Genomic DNA, 24,538 nt, shown 5'->3' with positions numbered 1-24,538 from the left:
TTGGAAATCGTACACACTTCTGTTTCTTGTATTTAGACTATTTTCAGCAGTAATATTAGAGAGAGAGAGAGAGAGAGAGAGAGAGAGAGAGAGAGAGAGAGAGAGAGAGAGAGTGAGAGAGAGAGAGAGAGTTTATGTAATTTATCGTTATGCACATTTCTTCATTTGTGGAAATCGTACACACTTCTGTTTCCTTTATTTAGACTATTTTCGGCAGCAGTATTATGAGAGAGAGAGAGAGAGAGAGAGAGAGAGAGAGAGAGTGAGAGAGAGTTTATGTAATTTATCGCTATGTGCATTTCTTCATTTGTGGAAATCGTACACACTTCTGTTTCTTTTATTTAGACTATTTTCAGCAGCAGTATTATGAGAGAGAGAGAGAGAGAGAGAGAGAGAGAGAGAGGAAGTAATCTATCGTTATGTGCATTTTTTTATTTGGAAATCGTACACACTTCTGTTTCTTGTATTTAGACTATTTTCAGCAGTAATATTATGAGAGAGAGAGAGAGAGAGAGAGAGAGAGAGAGAGAGAGAGAGTGAGAGAGAGAGAGAGAGAGTGAGAGAGAGAGAGAGAGAGTTTATGTAATTTATCGTTATGCACATTTCTTCATTTGTGGAAATCGTACACACTTCTGTTTCTTTTATTTAGACTATTTTCGGCAGCAGTATTATGAGAGAGAGAGAGAGAGAGAGAGAGAGAGAGAGAGAGAGAGAGAGAGAGAGAGAGAGAGAGAGAGAGTTTATGTAATTTATCGCTATGTGCATTTCTTCATTTGTGGAAATCGTACACACTTCTGTTTCTTTTATTTAGACTATTTTCAGCAGCAGTATTATGAGAGAGAGAGAGAGAGAGAGAGAGAGAGAGAGAGAGAGAGAGAGAGAGAGAGAGAGAGAGACTCTTTCAAGGTCGTTTCCATTGACTTGCCAAGTCACGAGAGTTAACAAGTGACTTGCTGATATGCGGCAAGTGGATAATTTGCCTTTTACATAAATCCTGCGCTTCGTGAATTTTTTTTTTTTTTTTTCTGGACAGAAGACCGCAGGGGGTCATCGGACCATATTAAGGCCTTTATCTAAGTAAATGAAAGTAATTTCCCGTGCCTGTGTCACGCGCTCTTTCATTTTGACCTATTCATTAAACTTTCCTCGCGTCCAGAGATAAAAAAAAAATCACAGGAAAAGGAAATTGGAATAACAAGCTAGAAGTAGTCGTACGCATAGTTTTACTCGTACGTGGTGTAAACAGACATGAATCATAACTTGCAGTGAAATAAACAAAAACAGAAATCACGATTATCGAGCAACCTCCAACGTTATCGCGCAGCTGGCAAATCAGTTGTCTAAATATGAACACTTAACGCCTGAGCAAATATAACTTAATGTTCCTTGTATGAGTACAAAGGGCTTTGTGAGATAAGCTAGATAAAGCTATCGAGTGATTTATTGTTTTTTGTTTTTGTTTCTGTACTCAACACACATTACATAGTATAGTTGATGTACCAGTTGCCTGCCTGTGTTTCACGTTACGTACAACGATTCTTTTGTATTATGACAATAATTTCTTCAGAAACCAGTTTGTAATCAGGTGAAACATTTTCAGGTTTCTGTTTTTTTGGAGGTTAGTACCTGATGAGATAACAAAATATATTAATTCGATAACTATGGCCTATACGTATAAATTGAATTAACATAGTTTTTGCGTTAGTGTAGACCATTAGGCTGATGTTTTGATATTTCATGTTTTGTTATAGCTTAGAAAAGAATCAAGTGGGCAAGGGTAAGCCTAGGGTATATCAGTCTAACAATTTTGACAGTTACCCTACAAAGTCAAGATTGTAAAGATTATAAATGTTATTGATAAACCCTTCTCTAGCTTAAAAACTACGTTGGATTGACATAAGCCTTAACATTTTTTTTAAATAGGATTAAACAGCATAAGCTGGCAAACTGATGGAAAGAAACATCTTAGTGGTGATTTCCACATTGGAAGTGTGCCCAAGTAAGGTAATACTCTATGGGCTGGCGGCAAGCAAAATCCTGAGGTGATCTAACGACAGCTCTGTTACATTTGTCCTTCAGAGGAGAATTTTTAATCAGTTATCCTGTTACTACTTTGCTATGTTCGCATAACATGGTCAGTATGTATGTCTTCTCTCTCTCTCTCTCTCTCTCTCTCTCTCTCTCTCTCTCTCTCTCTCTCTCTCTATATATATATATATATACATACATACATATATGTATACACATACACACACAGTGGTGCTACTTTGCCTAGTTATCTACCCGTCGCCTAGTACTAAACACCGTATGGTAAAAAGTAAAGAAGACGGCCGCGCGAAGATATCGTTTATTAATACAACTTGTCGGCCACACGATATAGAAATGGGTGTATATAATATTTTGATCCCCAAGGGGTAGTACTAAACACAGCATCCCGACGAGCATCCGTCATGTTTAGTACTATAATAGCACCTCGGAGTAGGTGATGCTTAGATTACAAGCCAAAGTATAGCACCCACACGATATATCTTATTCGGAGAGCTTATGCTCATTTATGCGAGGTAAATTGTTTTATCCTAGGCTGCTCCCACCAGTCAGCCTAGTTATGAATGAGTGTTAAGGCCAGTTAGGGCTCAAAGAAAGGGCATGGGGCTAGTAGCAACTTCGTCCTGAAAGACCCGCTGAAATGCGATTGCTCTAGCCTTGGGACGCCACTTCTATATATATATATATATATATATATATATATATATATATATATATATATATATATATATATATATATATATATCAACGTTAGGTCATATATACCCTACCAGGGACTGGTTCCAAGGAAATAGAATAATGTCACTGTCACAATCAAGTTCACAGTTAAATTCTGTAGATCGATAGTTTATTTTTTTCATGAACTTGATATAAACTAGCTTTTAATTTCTGTCTTTCAATATTTTTTTAAGTTTTAATATGAATTTCTTCCATTGTGGGATATTTTTAAACAGATTTCAATTAAAAATATGGTTATTAGATAAAGAATACACGGGTACATACACACACATACACACACACACACAGAGAGAGAGAGAGAGAGAGAGAGAGAGAGAGAGAGAGAGAGAGAGAGAGAGAGAGTTTAATTCTTATCTTTCCTGACAGAATCCTCATTACTATCTTGAGCGATCACGCTTTCAGAACACCCAACTCACTTTCAGAATACAGAATTTTATCATGAAATGTAGATGCATATCGTTTCTCATTGTCGAGAGAAAATATGTCTGAATTTTGTTGTTAAATTCGGGATATGACATTCTGACCTCCTTTTATTTCTCTTTACTAATTTCTTACAATGAGTTTTAATAATAAGTTCAATTTATTTTCACATCTCGCATCAATAAATGTCACTCGCTGTGACGTCACTTCCTCTGATATGGAACTGCATTTCTGTAGATTTTTTTTATACCTCTCGCCCAATCAGGAGGCGTGTTCTCTCTTTCGCTTAAAGAAGTTTTATGATTGTACGGAAGACTTAAGACATATAAACAGTTGAGTCGTTGTATCCAAAAGTTTATGTTTAGTAAATGCTTAGAGTTGACGACTTTACTCTGAAGTAGTATCTTGACGAGGCAAATTTGGCGGTTAACCAAAACAAGTAAGAAATGCGCCGAAGTTTCCTTGGAGCAATCGAGTTTCTGTACAGCCGCTATAGCGTATAATCAAGGCCACTGAAATAGATCTATCTTTTGGTGGTCTCGCCATAAGTCTGTATCAGCCGCCGCCTATCCTATAGCGTTGCCAGAAGCACGATTACGGCCTACTTTAACCTTAAATAAAATAAAGACTACTGAGGCTACATGGCTGCAATTTGGTATGTTTGATGATTGGAAGGTGAATGATCAACATATCAATTTGCAGCCCTCTAGCCTCAGTAGGTTTTCAGATCTGAGGGCGGACAGAAAAAGTGCGGACAGAATAAAAGTACGGACGGACAGACAAAGCCGGCACAATAATTTTCTTTCACAGAAAACTAAAAATCTCCTTGACAAGAAGCTATGAGGAAAAAGTTAGCCCAAAGAAAGAGATAAAGCGGCTTCTTTAAAAGTTGGAAGGTAAGCATTTAGTCCTGCTCTTTAAAAACTGAGGTATGTTGTGGTTAAGCAGTGTTTCATTATTGGTAATTGTTTTACCGTTAATGAATGCTGGTCTGTGCAGAGAAATTGGAGTTTGCTAGTCCGATGATGTGCAAGCTTGGTGGAGTGAGATATTCACATGAGAAAATCTGTGTAAATTAATATATTCGCCATCGAAAGATTTGAGAAATTGTGTGTTATGTTAGTGGAGAATGCGATCTGGAATTTAGTTACAGAAAGTAAAGAATAAGTTAGCTGCTTGAGGGATGTCATTAATGCATAGATTTCCAGAATTTCAAATATGATGCCACTAACTTGTATGAGTTGTCTTTTAAGAACTTGTGCTATATCTTTGCTGGTTGGACACGTTTTACTGAAAGTTATGTCGTTGTGTAAGAATTCTTAGATACTTCCCATGATGTAGAATTATGTATTACGTGTTTGTGTCTGGTAATTATTTTAATATTGTATATATAAGAAGATGCTTGCGTTGTATTTTGGGACTACCTCCTGTCTGGAGTGCCGCTTATAACTTTCGTGAATGTCGCAGTTTCATGTTCATAAATCTTCATTTTTACTGTTTCTAGTTTTTCAGAGTAAATATCAATGGAGCTGATCTGTACTTGGACGGGAAAGAATATAACATATATTCAACGATATGACACGGAGAGAGAGAGAGAGAGAGAGAGAGAGAGAGAGAGAGAGAGAGAGAGAGAGAGAGAGAGAGAGAGAGAGAGAGAGATGCCGCAAAGACTTTCTAGTTCAACCGGGGAGCCAGTATATGGAATTACATAAGAGACAGACAGACAGACAGTCAGACAGACAGACAGACAGACAGTAAGAACAGGAGAAAAACTGTAAACTAAACGTTTTTTGTGCAAACCCTTTCGCTCCCCAAATTCTGGCAGGATCAAGCAGTCTGTTGCCTTAGCAGTGCAGTCTGGAATGTTGCCGCTGTTTAACCAATATCTTTGATTATTGGGGATTGTAGGTTTAATTTAGCAATGGTTTTATACGAAATCAAAATACTTGTAGACTTATGTAATTTTTTTGCTTCTATTTATCTGCGCGGATGAACCGCTTCTACAGAATTCTTCAACCACCTATATCAACGTTCATTTATCTGTCTTCCAGCTTGCAGTTAACTTTATGACCTTACTCTTGATCACATTTAATCTCAGCTTTTTAGTTTTCTGTAAGAGAAAACTATTGTGCCGGCTTTGTCTGTCCGTCCTCCCTTAGATCTTAAAAACTGCTGAGGCTAGAGGGCTGCAGATTGGTATGTTATTCATCCACCCTCCAGTCATCAAGCATACCAAGTTACAGCCCTCTAGCGTCAGTATTTTTTCATTTTTATTTTATTTAAGGTTAAAATTAGCCATAATCGTGCACCTGGCAACAATATAGACAGGCCACCACCTGCGCATTTTTTACTTTTTCATCTTGCACACAATTTCAAACTTCATTGCTAGTTTTTTTCCAGTTTCTTTTCACTATCATCAATCAGTACTGCATCATACGAAAACATCAGCCATCCTCATTCCATTCATGACTTATTTCCTTATCCCACAACATCTGCTACCCTTTCTCCGACGTCTTGCATTACTCCATCCATCAAACTATTGAACAGTCATGGTAACATAACACACTGATGTCCCAGACCAACTTTTATAACAAACCAGTCACTCTCCCGTCTGCACATTGCTTCCATTATAAAACTTTTAATCACTCTCAGTGCATAATCTTATTTCTTAAAAATTCTCAGCACCTTCCACAGTGTTTATTGATTTTATAATAAGCTTTATCTCGGCCCAGACATGCCACATACAGCTATTTCTCTCTGAATTCAAACTTCTCACATAACTGTTTCTTAACACTTAATCCACACATCCCCCCCTCCTTGTCTAAATCCCCACTGAACTTACACAGATTCTCTCGCCCTTCTGACATAATTCAATTCTGCTTCTTTTTTATCTCTCTCTCTCTCTCTCTCTCTCTCTCTCTCTCTCTCTCTCTCTCTCTCTCTCTCTCTCTCTCTCTCTCTCTCTCTCTCTCTCTCTTTACCAAAAGTTCATTTATCGATTGAGCAATGAATGAAGAAAACGATAGTATTCAGGTTTTAATTTGCTTTATTAAAACCCTTATATTTTGAAGGTCTTGTGTAATGCAATATCTAGTTTTTTTTTCTTATTTAGCTTGTGTAACTTTCACTTAGATTTTTTTTTAGTTAACTGTTGTCGACATTGAGTATTTTCTGCCAATCTCTCTGATGAATATTCATTAGGCATTGCATGGAGTTTATCATAAACAACTACGGAAAATTTATTAGGACGTTAAAATCTGTTTTCATGTAAACGTATCGTGCTATAATCTGTAGTGAAAGCTTTCGCAATGCATCGCAGTTTCTCTACTTGAAAGAGATCGGTATTGTAGCTGGAAATTTAATGCCATGTTTCATCGTAGATGTCGTGTTTCAGTAAAATATAGAATTTAATAATTTGGCCTCATATATTAGCGCGATTAGCTAACAGCTTAGAAAAAAGCAGGGAAATGTAAAAGTATAAGAATATGTTCACATCGCATGAATTTCATGATGTTTATCCTTTATATTGCTATCGTTTTCTATGAATAGTTTACGTAAAAAATGGTAATCCGGTAAGTATCAGGGTAACTACGAAAGAAGGTTAAAACACCCTCTCTCTCTCTCTCTCTCTCTCTCTCTCTCTCTCTCTCTCTCTCTCTCTCTCTCTCTCTCTCTGCCTTGAAAATATGGAAATTTTGAGAATTTGTTCTTAAAAATAGGCATGTTTTAAGTTTTTGAATTATGCTATTTCAAAGCCTTCGGGAAAAGATAACTTGCAATCAGGCAACGATAAATCCAGCTTAATTTGCTAAAGAAAAATTAGTATTGAGGCGGATGCACTTTTGTTGCATTTAAGGTGATTGTGTTATTCAATTGTTTTTACCAAACTTACTTGGTAAAACCCCAGAGATTGATTATTTTTCAGTGAAATCACTTATTTCTGATGCTAATTACTAAAACTGATACATGTACTCTTAAATGCGTATAAGATTTTTAGCGAATGCAATTGATATTTGAAATATTAGACAATAGTTCTCATGGTTCAAGCTTGATTTGATAGTATCTTCGTTCATATTTTGTATTGATTTACTTAGATGATTTGTGCAATGATTATGTGCCAGCTTCGAAATACCAAGTAATTAGTTTTTGCTTCATAATCCAGATTCGAGATCGCTTTCATAAAATATACCACAGCTTGCATGAAATCGAAGTTCCTCATAAACTAAATCTGAATAGTTATTACTGTGTTTAGTAAGGTTCTAATGGTATAGTTGTGCTGTATGTCACCAGATGACCTCAGCGGCGAATCAAGAAATGCCTTTTCAGATTTCTGTAAAAGAAAGCTATTGTGCCGGCTTTGTCTGTCCGTCCGCACTTTTTTCTGTCCGCTTTTTATTGTTCATCCAATCTTCACACATACCAAATTGCAGCCCTCTATCCTCAGTAGTTTTGGTTTTATTTAAGGTTAAAGTTAGCCATGATCGTGCTTCTGGCAACGCAACAACACAGGCCACCATGGCCGGCTGAGAGTTTTATGGGCCTGGCCGCCTGGGCTCCGAGACCACCAAAAGACACATCAATTTTCGGTGGCTTTGACAATACGATATACAGAAACCTCGATTGCGCTGAAGAAACTTCAGCGGATGTTTTACTTGTTTAAATATAGCATCTGTCACGAAGATTGGTGTGTTCACCTTCATAGGTTAATGACTAGTTACTGATTCTTCCATTCCCTTGACAAAGCATCATATTATTGGAAAATTGGAGTGATACTTTATCCGGCACAGCTTTAAATGCCACGGGGGTATGAGAGAGAGAGAGAGAGAGAGAGAGAGAGAGAGAGAGAGAGAGAGAGAGAGAGAGACGCTCTAGTCCTCGTACATTTGGTATGTTGACGTCCCAACAATAGGTTGTTTGAGGAAAATTATTTCATTATTTATTGTCTGGCGTTACAGCTACCAGGGTCACTGTTTTAAAATACAAACTCCTTTTGCTACTTCTTGGATCTTGAGGTAGGAGTTCGGGACGATTAGGCCGTATTATTTTCGGCCGTGAACCTGTTAGGCCGTCACAACTTTAGGCCACATGAAGTTTAGGCCGTCAGACATGGCAGAAGCTCCTTGGGATGCCGTGTTTAGTACTAGCCCCTCGGCGATCAAAGTATTATATACAACCATTTCGGCTGTTTGCCAATTTGGAAGTTATTGTATCAGAATGCTATTTTTAATCCATCCAGTGATTGTATAACAGCTCTCTCTCTCTCTCTCTCTCTCTCTCTCTCTCTCTCTCTCTCTCTCTCTCTCTCTCTCTCTCTCTCTCTCTCTCTCTCTCTCTCTCGTGCTTTTTCCTTTACTTCCTTAAAGTGAGACAGGCATTTGACGGAGCAGCTAAGGTGAAAATTCCTTGCTGGAAATTTTGCCTCTTGATTCGAAAGATTTCTTAATTTTTATAACATTAATCAAGAATGTATCGTATTGGGTACATTTGTTTAAGAATTTATCTAATTTTGATCAGTATTCGTTGATAATCACCATTTAGAAAAATGAATCCTGAGTAAATAATTTCCATAGTAGTACACGAATGAAGTTTGATTTTAGAACTTCATGATATGACTGGCTTTTCAAGCAAGTAAAATTCCTCAGTTGGGTTTGGTTTTTGAAGCAAGTAAAATTCCTCAGTTGGGTTTGGTTTTTCAAGCGAGTAAAATTCCCCAGTTGGGTTTGGTGTTTCAAGCGAGTAGAATTCCCCAGTTGGGTTTGGTGTTTCAAGCGAGTAGAATTCCCCAGTTGGGTTTGGTGTTTCAAGCGAGTGGAATTCCTCAGTTGGATCTGGTTTTTCAAGCAAGTAAAATTCCTCAGATGGGTTTGGTTTTTTAAGCAAGTAAAATGCCTCAGTTGGGTCTGGTTTTTCAAGCAAGTAAAATTCCTCAGTTGGGTTTGGTTTCTCAAGCAAGTAAAATTCCTCAGCTGGGTTTTAAGTCGAGTACACCTTTCAAACCTTTTATTGTCAATTTCCGTTTCAGCGCCGAACGACCTCATTGGTCCCAGTGCTTGGCCTTCAGCCTAAATTCTATATTCAACTGAATTCAGTTCACACAAGAGTAAATTATCTTACGGAATGGTCATAAATCGTGAAAACACAGATGGCGCTATTCACTACCTCCAAGGACGCCAGAAATTCAGAGCAGAGTCATCTTTTTGTGTATGACTTCCCTGTCGTGGGTCCTTTATTTATTTAATTTTTTTTTTACAGTATATGAAAGTAACGGGTAAGTCACTTGTGCATTTTGTTTTTGTTAGTGAAGTGCGTTGTAAACTTAAAGGTTCTAGGTGAGTAAATTAATGCTAGACGTGTTTTTGTTGGTAATGATTGCGTTTTAAATTTTGTTTATGGGCTTCAAGAAATTTTAGACAGTTTTACAGCGTTTCTATTTGATGAGAGTTAGCTGGTTACCATTGCGGTAGTTTCCATTAAAGTCAATGAGTGGGAAAGCTTAGGACACTGTTTTAATTTTTTCCCTTTTCGACACAAGCCACTGTTTGACTTCATGTCCCCGTTGTCATAAAATGGTCCACAGTTTGAATTTTTGTGTGTGAGGTAAAGTGTTAATATTGCTTAGCACTAATTCATGGCTTTTGGCAAGTGTTACAGATTGCCGTGTTCGGGTAGACCCTAGGTCTTTTTTAATGCTTGAAAGAATGTTTTTAACTAGTAAGTGTGGATCTCGGTTACGTGTTTGTTAGCCTTGAACTTTTTAGTGGAACGGCAAATTAAATGTTACACTGCTTACTGGAACTGCTGATCCACAATATCGCATACAATAGACCTAACGCTTATCAAGCACCCCAGTGTTGCGAATTTGATCTGTTGTCCTCCGAACAGTGTATCGACAATGTCAAAGCGATAAAATCCGTTGACTTGAGTGTTAGGACATGGAAAAACTTTGGTCAATGTCCAGAACAACTCCGCGGTGAGATATAAGAAAATAGGTCACACTATAATTTTCACAATATAAAATAATAAAACTTTGTCTCTGAACACTTTTTGAGGAGATTCACTATATCCGAGATATTAATGATTATCTAATCGGCATCCTCGAAATCTTACTGGAGTTAGTTCGAAAATGAGGTTTTTACTGTAATGTTTCTCAGAAAGAGTGTAATGTTTCTCAGAAAAACTAGTTCCCCATCGAATGATTTTCGATTTTTGACTTATAAAGTTAGACAATACCTGTCCCCCAACCCCCTCCATAGCTAATATGGCAAAATTGTGGGTGTTTCCTCATCATAAGAAGTGGTCTAAAACGCTTTAAATATGAAAAATATTACATTTTACTTTTAATTTTGGTACTTTATGCATGCGGAGTTCTTCTGGACATTCACCCCGTAACATCCAAAACAACTTTTTATGGTATTTACCGTCATTTTGTTTTACGTAAATCCCCAAGGGGCTGGTACTAAACACAGCGCACATTTTGCACGTGAACGTGCTTACGGCCTGAGGTTTAACTTTACAACGAATGATTTCTGGTTTGAAATCTTGAATGGAACAGTATTATTGATAACAGCTAGAAAACTGTCGAAAATGTTTGTCATGTGGGATTGGAGTTCGGACCGGAAACTAACTAGTACCGCTAAAAATTCAAATCTACGTATTGTGCAGTGCCACGGCTCTGACGACGAGGTAAGCGCAGTATTGTGCAAAATGGTTTCTACTTTTGCTTTTGCATCTAAAATCCCGAGATATCGTCGTGGTTTCTTAGTGATTGAAGTGCCTTGTCAATAAAGCATTGTATTATGAATTGAATATCAAGAATGAGTGAATTTAATTGTTAAAAGCACCCTACTTGCAGTGACTCTACAGGAACGCTTGTGATGTAGCGGTATTGTGTAACTTTTTTCCTAATAACCTAAAATTTACATGGATACAAAGGTCGCAGAACTACAGTTTTTAGTTCATGGATCTACTCTTGGACGTGTTTTGAGGAAGTTGTGCTCATATTGTTAATTATCCTTTATAATCGGCTGAGTTGGCTGGGAATTTTATAATACCATACAATGCATAAAATTCTCATTATAAAACATGTTTGCAGGAAGACTGCCAGCTTTGCCCGGGATTTGGTTTAGACTAAACATCTGAAGACAGAGCATTCATTATAGGAATATAGTTCTAGCATACATTATACCATAAATAGCTTAATGTAAAGATGTTGCTATTGTATAAAGTAGCTTGCTTTTTTGGTTTAAATATTGGCTACACGAGCCTCAAGTCTGCTTCCAGTTAAATCCTCCTGTTAAAACCAGACCATGACAAGATTTAATCTTTGCCGTATATATGCCTTGAGGCAATTGAGGTACTCCATATGTCCTGTGATACGTACGATTAAAATGTACGTTCTGGGCTGTTCTTGAATCTGCCTGCTCTTCTGTGGATTTTACTGCTGTTTATACAATGTAACGTTAGGAAAGCTTGCCAAGGCCTAATTTGTAGGCAGTTCACAGCATTATTGCATTCAATCATTCGCCATTTAGAGGCGTTCCTGTGCTCACTCGGTCCCTCAGGGCGGATATGGTTAGTTTACTTTAAATTAATGATTCTTTGACGTCAGTCCTTAGTAACCTTTTGAACAGCAAGTAAGCTGGACCATTTTTTAGGGTTTATATATATGGAGTTGAAAATTTTTTAATTCTCTCGAAGTATCACTTTCCATTCATCACTGCCTGTAGTTTTAAAAAGACGTACAGACTTAGGTCAGCGAATTGCTCAGATTTCTCCGTTCAAATAAAATTTGGGAATGTTAGGTTTTGTTAATTTCTAATTCTGATCTTTCATACGTGTTACCATTACGTTCATTGATATTTTTCAAAGAGAATCTTGTTGCACCTCTTTTGGTCAGTGTTGTGTTCGAGAAAAAAACTTTAAAATTAGTTTTTGGACTACAGTGTCTAGGGTAGTACATTTTTATTCAGATTTCTTGAAGAACCTTAATGAATGTTCGAGTTAAAAACTTAATCTTGACGGAAATTGTAATGAGCTAATGAGTTTCTGCGTTCTAAAATGTAAAGTTTTTGATTCAAATTTCAGAATCATTATATTCAAATAACATATTTTTATGGTATTTTCTGTCCTGTAGCAAGTGGTTCTTAGCAAAATTGACTTTAGGTGTAAATTTCTAAAAAGTTTTATTACTTGGGCTGTTTTAAGTTTCCAGTTGTTGGTTGCATACATCATATAGTCCTACACATATGAGTATTTATTTTTTTCATCCTTTGAATCAGTTTGGAATGTTCCTTTAACTCGCCCATTTTCACTCCATGTAAGATAAAACCACCCCTGTAGGGATGTAGTGTCAGTGCAGGAGCACGTGGTGCACCGTAGGCATTGCTACAAGTTCTGAAGCGTCTCTTCAGCCCCTAGTTGCTCCTAATTTTTAGCCTTTTACTTAACTTCCATTTGCTTCCTTTCCTCGCTCAGAAAACTTGCCCAATAACTCAACTCACTTCAACGTCTTATGCACTGAATGGGTTAAATTACCCCGGTGCTTGACTTTTCAGCAGTTGTAATCAATTAGATCAAATAAAACCTCGACACTTAAAGTTAATGGCTCGAAAAATTTCTGCATTGCTGAATTCTAGCAAGTTTTTGATATGTACGTATTATCTTCTCTTCTTGGGCTTTGTTCTAAAAGGAGCACTTAAAGGATGGAAGGTGGCTTATTACTGAATTTTTATAAAAAAAGTGGTAATTACTGCTTGATAATTAACCCATTTTTAGCTCCTAACGCTGAGATACTGAAGTTTATCACTTTTGAGTCTTATGTGGTTGTTTTAAAAGTTCCCCATTGTTCACTTTTGAATCCTATCTGGCTGTTTTAAAAGTTCTCCATTGTTCAATGTCATGTTAGTATCAGTTTCCTGGTATTGTTAGAGAGCTGTGTTCATTGCCATCCATATTAACTCACTTAAGCTCAGGATATTTACGTAGCCTGTGTTTCCCTACATGAGCTTTAGTTTCAGCAATATTTGCAACAGTCCTAGGCGTTGTCTTCCCTTTTTTCAGTTGGAGTGGTCTTGAGCCTGGATCCCAAATCCCTTCTTACACTTTTTGGTGCTACTTTGGTTTATTTGTACGTCACCTCCGAGGTGCTAGTACTAAACATGGCGGAAGCTCAATGGGATGCCGTGTTTAGTACTAGCCCATCGGGGGGATCAAAGTATTATATACACCCGTTTCTATATTGTGTGGTCGACAATTTTAATAAACGATATCTTTGACCCCCGAGGTGCTAGTACTGAACACGGCGTCCATAGTTTAGTATATGTTTAGCAGATGGGACCGGGGGTGAATCTTAAGATTAATTTTACCAGCTGGATTATTCTGAAGTTATGGAACTTTAATTTTAATGGTTCGAGAAATTAAAGTTTACAGAATAGTTTGGATGGAAGACTATTCGAAGAATGTAAGAACAGTTTAAGAAATATTTTTTGTGATGCTCCTTTGTTTTTAACGTGTATGGAAAAATAGTAATTTTTGAAAAAAAAAAATTAATTCACTTTAATTTATTCATTTTTGTTTATAGGCATATGCTATGTTATAAATACAGATTGATGATTAATAAGAACTTAAGAACTTGAGGTGAACTGAAATTAGTTGACTTTGTGAATAGCTGCAACGTACTGTATTCTACTTTGGGTAGATAGGACTATTGTCCAACATGAAACTACCGTATTTTTAGTTAATTTAAAATTTTAGGAAATGATAACGAGAAGGACAGAGCATTAATTTTTTATATTTTTCCAGACTGACTGCCTGTGTTGGAAGGTTGATGGAGCATCTGGAACTAATGCTTAGTCCTAGTATATGGATAGCGAATCATCGAACCTTGGAAACTCGTTAACCTGCCTGGTATTTGGTTCAGCAACGTATTGAACGTGAATTAGTACTTCGTCCTGTGCATGGTGTCTTAGCAGTAACTTTTGAGAATTTCCCTATTTTAGTTTGTTGGGAACAATCAGGAGAGCTAGTAAATGTAGTGACTGACACTGAAGCTTGTGTATTTGGTTTCTAATATAGTAAACTGTGGAAAGTTACCAACTTTTTTTTCTTCAGCCTTGATAATTGACTAGCATGGAAATCCTAGTTTGTTGGATGTAATTTCTTGTGGCTTTAGTAGAAGCTAAACTTTCAAGTGTTTTTAATTTGAAAAGGTTATCGAAGTCTTGATTAATACATCTGACAGATCAGTACTGTCTTCAGAATATTTATTTTGCTTGGTAACTCCATTTTTTTCAGTGCTTGGTAATTCAAATTTTTTCAGTGCTTGGTAATTCAAATTTTTTCAGTGCTTGGTAATTCAAATTTTTTCAGTGCTTGGTAATTCAAATTTTTTCAGTGCTTGGTAATTCAAATTTTTTCAGTGCTTGGTAATTCAAATTTTTTCAGTGCTTGGTAATTCAAATTTTTTTTATTGCTTGATAGTTCAAATTTTTTCACGGTTTTAATTTACACTTAAACTTTCCTTTTTTTTTTTTTTTTTTTTTTAGCAAATTGATAGTTTTGAAACTGATCAATATTTTGAAATGGGTGAAAAACCATTATAGCCTAGTAGTTGAGTTGTCAGGCCAATAAAGGTCGAAATCTAATTTCTTTGAAACCCGGAAATGTAACTTGGCACGATAAAATTACAAAGTTCACTTTTGTTGCACCAATTTTCAGTAAGCACGAAGTATATGGTGTAAACTGAATCGTAACTAAACGAATTCTCACATGACACTCGACACTAATAAATAGTGGCACAATATAATTTCCGTTAGTACCTAATCTACAGCAGTGTACACAATTGTTGCACCAGGAATGCTGCTTTTGCAGTTAAGGAACAGCTGATGGCCGTAGCTAGTTTAGAACACTCAAATGGGTGTAATAAGGAAATATATCCCACAAGTGGTTGTAATAAGGAAATATATTGTGGTTCTCACATCTTTTTTTAGTGATGGCACCCTAATGAAATCCTTACCGTGGCACCCATTCTTCACCATCCCACCATATCGCATGGATTAACTTAATGAATAAAAGTATCCAGATTCAAACCAAAATCAGTACATTGTACATGCAGAAATATACTGAACAAAGAGCATATCAGAAGAATAAGAGTAGAGACACTGATAATTATGACTTCTGTAAAGTTTTTTTTTTAATGTTCATTGAGATGATCTAGCCTAGTCAAAATTGATGACTATCTTGCGGTGCCCCTAGGCACTGTGGCACCCCAGGGTGCCACGACACCCCGTTTGAGAATCAGATTTAATTTGTCAGTTTGCTTAGGGCCTGACACTGACATGGTTCCCGACAGTTGCAGAGATAGGGCAAGCAGTGCTGAAGTTCATTGAGTGATCGAAGGAAACTGGAACCCTTACAGCCTTGACAACACCAGAAAGTTACTAATGGAAACTAGCCCTTGCTTAAGCTTGAACGCAGTTTGGAATGGAAGATTTCTTGATTACAACCAGATTTAACAGGTGAGTTTCTGGTCTCCGTGGGTTAGGAAATTTTTTTTAAATCTAGAAATTTATTAAATTGTCAAGTTCGGTTTTTATTAATGGACAGAAGTCATATAATGCTGTTTTTCCCGAGTCCATGGTAACATTGCTTTGAAAATTGTAATTTGCTAGGTACATAGTTTTTATAACCCAACAATTTTCCTCTAGTAATTATAATTATTTTGAATGACTTAAGATGAATGACTTAAGATGTAAGTAATGTAGAACTGCACGTTAAGCGACAGTTTAGTTGGCAACTGACAATGTTCAGATCATGTGCTGCTGAACTCAGTGTGGGAACTTGGCAGCGACTAGTTTTTAGTCACTAAAGGAAAGTGCTTTTGTTCCATGTTAGGAAGGAAACTAGTAGTAAATTGAGGAAGGAAACTAGTAGTAAATTGAGTAATGGTTATCAAATTGTACGGAGATAGTTTAGTAACACAAGGTTCCAAGCATAGTTTGCTTCCAAACCGTGAATTTTGTTGTAACCTGAAAGTGAAAATATTTTTCTCATTATGAAGAGATTGTTTTTTTGTTAAAAATACCTATAAATTTTCCACTAGTCTTCACTACTGGTGTTTCCAGCGGTAGCTGCTTGTGAGGTGACCCAAATGTTCATAGTCTTTACATCTGTATTTGTTCATATTTACCAGAATACTGCAGAGGCTGCTACTTGAAGCAGAGTTAAGATGCTAACCTACTAAACTAGTAAATTTCCCCCATAAGTGTTGCTAAAATTGGGTTTTTAAACATATAAAACGTTAGGCATACTTAGTCATTATCGTACAGAAAATATCACCAGCTTGTCAGCAACGATCACGCAACAGATGTGTTGAGCTGTAATTATTGTATATACTCCTCTCTATCACTAGAATATTCTTGGCTGAAATTTTTTATTTAAACAGGAAGCAGAGCAGCAGCAGCAACCAAATCGCCCAGGGAACGACTGAACTTGTGGAGGTTCCCTTTGAATAAGCCCTTAAACGGATAATTCAATTATAATACCTCGTCCTCAAGATAAGAAGGGGAGCTTCCGAGGATACAGGCGAGAAGTTACTCCAGAACTCCAGCATAACGGTTGACAATTGTTAGATGCCATGATTGGGTGAGTTTTGTCACTGGACTAAGTTTAGGTTCACCGAAAGTAATGTTAAGGTTGTCAAGTATTTAAAGTAAACTATGAAAACTATTTGGAAGAAATTCTGAGATTTCCTAGCCCTCTACTCTAGTAACCGCATACTCACATCGTCTGTAACAAGGTTATATACAGTGAAATTACCAGGTTTGAAATGTTTTAAACGTTGGTCTGTTTCAGAATGAGTTGTGCATATTATAGTACAAATTGTCTAAAGTTTACTTTGTAGTGCACTTAATATATACGGCACTGGATTGAGGGATTTGCTGCTTAACGTACTAAATTTTACAATTTTCAGGTATAATGAACGCTGCAGTTATATCTACTGACGTTGAGGAATGCCTAGGTGACGAAGCTGAGGAGTTACTGGGCGGTGTTTAAGAGGCTTAATGCAAAACAAAGCACAGTAAATCTAATTTTCAAACTATTGCAGGGTACGAATAAAAAAAAAACTTATAGCAAAGAATTTTTACTTAGGTTTCTCTGTAACGACACAAAATCCAGTTGGATTTATAAAATCCACTCTTGTGAGCAGTTCAAGTAGTTTCCAGCCACTAAAGTAGGCACGTCTGTTAACGGACCGTCCTGGCCACGCATGAACTCTCTTCACATTCTGTCCACTCAAATCGTTCTCTTCTGTCTAACTTCTGGGCACATTTCTTTCCTTCCCCTTCCGTCCTGGGCGCACAAGCTGCTTCTCTGCCAGTTCCGCCCACGCAGGAGATTTTCTATCAAACTTCAGAACAAGTTTCCCCTCCTGTCACTACCGTCCTGGAGACGCACGAGCTCCTTTCCTGCCACTACCGTTAAACTCCAGGGCACGCATGAACTCCTTTCCTGCCAGTTCCGTCCACGCAAGAGATGTTCTGTTAAACTTTAAGGCACGTTTCTCTCCTGCCACTCTAGTCCTGGACATGTTAAACTTTAAGGCACGTTTCTCTCCTGCCACTCTAGTCCTGGACACGAACGAGCTCTTTTCCTGCCAGTTCCGTTCACGCACAAATAATGCCTGTAAAAACTTTAGGGCACGTTTCTCTGCCACTCCAGTCCTGGACACGAACGAGCTCTTTTCCTGCCAGTTCCGTCCACGCACAAATAATGCCTGCAAATAAACGAAAACTGTTACTACAAAGAAAATTCTCTCGCGGTCTCTGAAAACCAGCTTTCTCAAATGAGTCGGGTAGTTAACTAAAATATGCAATTTATATGCAGCAGCACAGTTTTTTTTTCTTTCACGACAGCGTGATACTATTGTCTGTTGACTCGTTAACAAAATCAACTGTAGAGAAATACCAAATTTTTGTACCATTAAAATGTGCAATATCCCACATTAATACTAACGATTTAAAAGCCCAGTGGACTGCAAACTAATACCACTATTTGAAAAATACCCAAGATTCTGAGAAAAAGGTTTTAAACCGGATTTAAAAAAAAAAAAAGATTAAATCACTTCCTTTATACCAGTTTTTCTTTTATGGACAGCTTATCCAAATACCAATTTAACAAAATTACTTTAATTCATCAAAACTGGTCTTTGATAGATCCTATGTAAATCGGGCATTACACGTTTGCTTCAATTCTCAATCAGTTCAACATTAAACAATTCAAGTTAAGAGATTTCGTAACTTTTCTTGGGGGAAAGCATATATCCATAAATGACAATCTACCTCATGAAGTCTGGCGATTCCCTACTTACTACAACAAACTGAGGGAACAGGTAACCAACCTGCAAAGAAAAAAAATAATTCCCCAAGCTTCATTAGAAGTAAAACAACTTACCCAAAGACATTATGGTTTAACACCACCGGCAGTCCCTAGATATTTCAGGTCGCTTACGAAAAAACTGCTTTAAACACAGTTTAGCTAAAATGAAAAATATTTTCTAGACTTAACTATCCGCAGTAGGTAATGCATCTGAAAATGTCAAGACAGGCAAGAACTATGTTTCGTTTTGAGACCATTTTAATCACCTGTTCATACCTGCTATTTAAAATTAACCCAAGACTTACCACCTAATTTGCAACACCAATGATGTAATCCTTACCCCTTCATGTCTAATAATGCATCAAATATATCGCAATCCAGCACTACAATTAAGAAGCCTTACACTCTACATTAAACCCATTTGGAAGGAGAAATCAGTTACTGATCAAGTACTTTGCTTTTTCAAGTGAACTAGACAGTATACATCTGAAAATGACAAGTTTTCATAAAATTTTAAAAGTTCTTTTAAAAAAATCGTCGCTTTCTCTACCTGCTATTTTTGGGTACACACAGCTCCAAAAGTTTATCACCGAATGTGCAACAAACTTACATGACTGGGTTTATATAATTCATAATTTAGAGACTAGGATTGGCTCTCGTTCAACTTTTGATCTAAATTGTGACATCAAGTTTAGTCTGTTTTTAAAGAATCAAATCTGAGTTATTAAAAATTATTTTCAACCAGTGTTTTAAAAGAATCAAATCGAAGTTTATAAAAATTTTTAACCAGTCTGGACATAGCTTACTTGTCACAAGATTTTGGGTGATGAATGGCCACGGAAGTCTTGCCTTCCGGTGAATTGTATCAAAACCTTAAATGACCCAAAAGTAGAGGGTGCGGCTTGTAAAGCAACCTGCAAAGATGAAAAACTATTAGTAGTCTTTCAAGTCAAACCTATTTTCCCAAGCTTTGATACGCTATCTGATAGCACCTCCAGTACCCATAGATTTTAGATCTGCCCATGAAAAAGAGTAGGGATTATTAAGGCAAAATTTTAATGTAAATTAATTTTATACGGAATCTCAAATATCAAGCCGAACAAGATTTCAAAATTACCTTTTAGCAACTTCAACCACTTGCTAACACCTGCTATTTTTTGGATACAGAAATAAAGTAATGAGCCCCTACAAGTTTATCACCTAATGTGCAAGAAACTTACATGACTGGATTCATAATTCAGGAATGATTTGCTCTTCAGTCAAAGTTTAAAAATCAAATTTTTCTTCACTTCCCAACCATTCTAGATATGCCGTGAATTTAATTTTTCCTAGTCTACTATCAGTTTGTCTATCATTACGACATAACAGATTACGACTTGCCATCAAAAAAATTTTGGGGTATCGAATGTCCACAATATTACGACTGGCTTCATTACGTCTGCTGACGGTTTCCTAGACCAAATTGAAGCCACAGTTGAAGGAATCCACCAAAATCTACAAAGATAAAACTCTCATTTATCCATCTTGAAACATCAAACCGTTATTTCCTCACTTGTGCATGCTACATAACTTCAGTACTCAAGTATTTCACATCTAACGAAAAAAATATTCAAACAAAATCCTGCTGCTTTCTACGAAATCCACCTAATGCAACGTAGTTTGAATAAAAAACTAATTACAGACGTACTATACATTTGCTAAAGGCTAAATACAAAAAACTAATTTAATACAAATGACCTATTCTAATTTCCATCACGCTATTTACTTTTTGTTCGTTTTCCACTACTTTCTTACAATGGAAATTACTGCATAGTAGATTAAAAGGTATTTTTAAGGGACCTTGAATACTGTTACTCAACAGCGCTTCCATTAAACAATCGAGCATTAGTAGACAAGTGAACTAAGTAATATAAAATCTTAATGTTTTACTAACGCCTTCTTTCTTGCTGTTAAACTTATTTGTTCGTAGTGTATATAAAAAATTTTATTGGCTGCAGAGATTTTAAAACAAAACCCAAAATAACGTTTAAGCAACTAATAACTAAGGAATAAAACTTCGCCAGTAATGTACAAACTCACACATCAATAGTAATCGTAGTCTTAATTCATATCCGGCCTGAAAATAATCCCCTCATCTTAAATAGTCCCCGTAGGGGGGTAGCGCCGTCAGTGCACCTCATGCGGTGCAATGTAGGCATTAAGGTTCTTTGCAGCGTCCTTTCGGCTCCTAGCTGCAACCTCTTTCGTTCCTTTTACTGTACCTCCGTTCATATTCTCTTCCATCTTACTGTCCACACACTCCCGACAATTTATAGTGCAACTGCGAGGTTTCCCTCCTGTTACACCTTTCAGACTTTTACACTGCCAATTTCCGTTTCAGCGCTGAATGGACTTAGTTGCCCCAGTGCTTGGCATGTACGCCTAAAATCTATAAATCAATTAATACTTTTGGGCCCTAACCCCTTTTGACTGAACATAAATCACCATGAACAAAAAGCCCTGCAATAAACATTCTGGTCCCAAGCAGTTTCCCTTGCGGAAGAAAAACTGTAGAATCTGGTCTGGCCAACCCGATGTGGAGTGATGGGTCTTACAGTGAACAACGTCTTAATCCTTGCCAACGGTTTCTGACTGGACAAGCAACCAGTGAAAGTCTTCAGCAATTCCAGCAGCTGACAACAACTTTAAGACTTATCCAGTAACTAACAAAAGTGACCTTTAAATATCAAAGTTTCTATTAAGTCCTTATTGACTTTCCGGAACTTGGTTGCAGAAATTTAAGACTACTTCAGTAAATATACCCTGTATACGTAACTTTAACTATGTACAGCGTGAAAAAGTATGAAATGGTTTAAATTGGGATGAGGTTTTACTCCGAATCCGCCCATAAATGTAACAAATGTTCAGAGTACTGAAGTCAATCGTTATTTCAAATCAACCCACATGTAAACCTTGATACCGTTCAGAAGAACACTGAATCTAATAATGTACATGTACAAAGAAAGTATTTAAGGAACCAAGTCCGCCGTTAAAACAAATGGGCTGTGGGAATCGGCCAGTAAAATTACCGGTATTTAATAAGTTGCCAACACACGCTATGGAATTGTAACCTACATTTTTTAAAAGATCTCTTCATTCTCGTTATTTTGAACCCAATAAACACTGCGCAAATTATAATTAAAAATTTGATAAAGTTGCGACTTACAAGGTAAAAATACCCCCCCCCCCATTAGCTAATATGGCAAAATTGTAACCAGTAAACACCCGTAAGTTAAGTTATATTGGTATTTTAAGGTTCTTTTAGTGCCCTGTCATTTCATAGTTATTTTTGCATGAAAAACCCAAAATGGTTTTTCTTGCAAAAATGGCTGGCTGGAGTCTTATTGGCAACTTATAAAATTTTACCCAATTACCTTTAATTTTTTCGCTTTAAATCTAGCAATAGTAAGGATATACGAAATGTTAGAAACCCAGAACCAGACAAACCAACGTTACATCTGAAAACAAGTTAACCAAGCACATTTCTTTTGCGTACTGCTAGTATAATCAACGGTGCAGTTACATATATGAGAGGCTATTAAGTGGTAAAATTATACAGTCTGTATACCTTGTCAGAGTTACATTTTGCCAGAACTCAGCGTCAAACTTTAATAAAACGTTGGAAATTACTATTCACTTTCTCAGAAATTAAGACGAAACTTTGCTCAAAAAAAAAAAAAAAAAAAAAAAAAAAAAAACTACATCGTGGTAAAATATAAAATGCCGAAAATATAACTAAAAGCCCAACTTTTTCGGATGTTAAATACATGAAACTGCAGTAACGAATTTTGATAACATTCAAGGCACTAACCTATAAATAAAGCAACGAAAATGCATAACTCAAGAAACATCTGCCCCACCTGTGTAACCAGTGACTACAAGCTATGAACCATAAAAAGAATTAACCGGAAAACCTATTTTCATAGGACAAGGATTGCTGAAATCACTAGTAATAAAAAGAACGAAGCGTTTATGACAAAGCACTTCAAACCACTGAATGAAAACGTACTGAATACATTGAAGGTTTTTCAATTTCTCACTATCAGATGTTACCCAAGTTTTTTTTTTTTTTTTGGCTTATGCCCTTTTTTGCATGTAATATTGCTAAGCATTAGCCCCACCTTGGAAACTGGTTTTTTCTACACTATTAGGGCTTCTGATACAGGCGGTGCATTTGTTTGTCGTCGGCCAAATGGAATGTCCCTTCGCCGTGTTTAGTATTGGCCGGGGGCGGGGGGGGGAGACTGTACCACTACGTTAACAAGATATTGCACTTTCCGGACGAGATATGAACCGTTCGAAACAGACGTAGCCGTGCTCGGTCTTGTGAAGATCGCGTATGGAAACGCCTTGTTGGGTGGACTTCAGAGGTTAATTACAGGTTAATTACATTCGGCCCCCAAAAAATAACGTTAAATTTTAAATAAGCAACCAAAATACTATAAGAAACTGCTATTTCTCGCTAAATACCCGCCGTGTATCTATTACTTACATCTACACATCCGTTAATAGTCTTTTGATGTGCACACAAATTCTACTATATAGCTACGCAACGCTGATTATCTTTAGTTTGGCATTTGCAGTATAAAGTAATTTTAAGTGCCACACTAGACCCAAAAATGACAGTTTTCGCTTTAGTAAATTGTTTTACACAGTTTTATACTGATGGGGTTGACAAAGTTACACAACTCATCAGGAAACGACTAACCACATCACCTCATTCACCTTGCACTTTTAAATTTTCACCTTAGTATGACGAACACACACAACTTTCCCCGAAAATTTTCTGATAAAACACCAAAAAGCCCTAAAAAAGCTACATAACCTTTTGTGTAGCTATCTACTTACAACTGCTTAAGTAACGGAATCCACGCAGGAAAACCTGACACACTTCCTTTCGTTAACGAAACATAGCTTTAAGCAACACGATGAACATTTTCCTTTTTCATCTGCCAAGCGTTCAAAGCAAATCCTTCGCCATTCCCCAATTTCTTCCAAACTTCCAACCACCAAAATCTCGACGCACTATTACACCTAATCACGGGTACCGGCCAAATGACGGCATTCTGTAAATGGAACCAAAGCAAAGGGATTCTATCTCGGTTTTAGTGTCCTTGGAAAACAAGTGGCGCCATCTGAATCAGTTTACTTCTACCATAGGGTATTATTTTGAAATTACAAATGTCAGGAAATGCTCTAAACTTTTTGTAAGCAATCTTTTACAGTAACTACGAGTTAGAAGAAATGAGTTTAAATAGTGACAATATTATGGTAACTTTATCTTGTTATATCATAAAGATGATTTCGCACTCCGGGTGAAATTTTAGATGTACGAATACCTAGAATGTAGAATAAGACACTGACTGATTTATCGCTTTTATATTCTGCCGCTTCATCACAACAAAAGTCATGAACATCGACGAATAATGAAAGATGTTAAGTTTACACCTTTGTCCGCTGTGATACCTTTAAAGAAAACGGAATGCAATTGAATAAGAGAAAATGAAATTTTATAGGTGACTTAACTAAATTATTCCTCGCTGGCGCACACCTAGAATTTATTTTCTTCTATGGTATCTTACACCATTTTTACTGTAGGGTATAGTAATCCATGACAGTAGTTCCCTGTAGAAGTGAAAATTAATCCCAGCTAAGGTGGGCGCCAGTCAGCGGGAGGAAGGTTATTGAATTATTGAAGGTATAATAATCTTGTCTCACCATGCAGACAGCATAGGCCTAGATCAACTGAGACCGAACATAAAATGATCCTAAAGACTATTTATGGCACCTTTAGACCCCTTAGAAGTGGGCAAAAATCCCTCCCGAAGACTCAGGATCATAATGAACTAAGTTTATGTAGCTTCTAATACATGTAGATAGTCGCAACTTACAAGGATGAAGAAAAACCTCTACCGTCCTT

At 36.8% G+C, this 24,538-nt stretch overlaps 2 long non-coding RNA genes across 4 annotated transcripts in view; one reads left to right on the top strand and one right to left on the bottom strand.

Moving 5' to 3' along the window:
• LOC136841010 (uncharacterized) overlaps positions 1-17,318 on the top strand; it is a 70,605-nt gene extending 53,287 nt beyond the window's left edge. Inside the window, exons 1-5 of one of the 2 annotated variants that reach the window (XR_010853818.1) lie at positions 9,447-9,533; positions 14,005-14,135; positions 15,554-15,719; positions 16,646-16,845; positions 17,174-17,316. This is a non-coding gene — a long non-coding RNA (uncharacterized lncRNA). Of the gene's footprint in view, positions 1-9,446; positions 9,534-14,004; positions 14,136-15,553; positions 15,720-16,645; positions 16,846-17,173 lie in introns of those variants that run through there. The other variant, XR_010853820.1, reaches the window with a different exon arrangement.
• A 34-nt stretch (positions 17,319-17,352) lies between these two features.
• Positions 17,353-23,671, bottom strand: LOC136841080 (uncharacterized). Of its 2 annotated transcripts, XR_010853822.1 has the most exons (4): positions 23,467-23,671; positions 19,386-19,493; positions 17,790-17,977; positions 17,353-17,741 (listed from the first exon to the last, which is right to left on the bottom strand). It is a non-coding gene; the product is annotated as an uncharacterized lncRNA (long non-coding RNA). The 2 variants fall into 2 exon arrangements; XR_010853821.1 differs by having other exon boundaries at positions 17,360-17,977.
• Between the last annotated feature and the right edge of the window lie 867 nt (positions 23,672-24,538).

The sequence above is a fragment of the Macrobrachium rosenbergii genome, chromosome 1 (genome assembly GCF_040412425.1).
Source record: "Macrobrachium rosenbergii isolate ZJJX-2024 chromosome 1, ASM4041242v1, whole genome shotgun sequence".
In the NCBI taxonomy this organism is placed as follows: domain Eukaryota; kingdom Metazoa; phylum Arthropoda; class Malacostraca; order Decapoda; family Palaemonidae; genus Macrobrachium; species Macrobrachium rosenbergii.
Note: the sequence above shows the minus strand (reverse complement) of the source record. Positions and strands in the feature narration are given on the sequence as shown.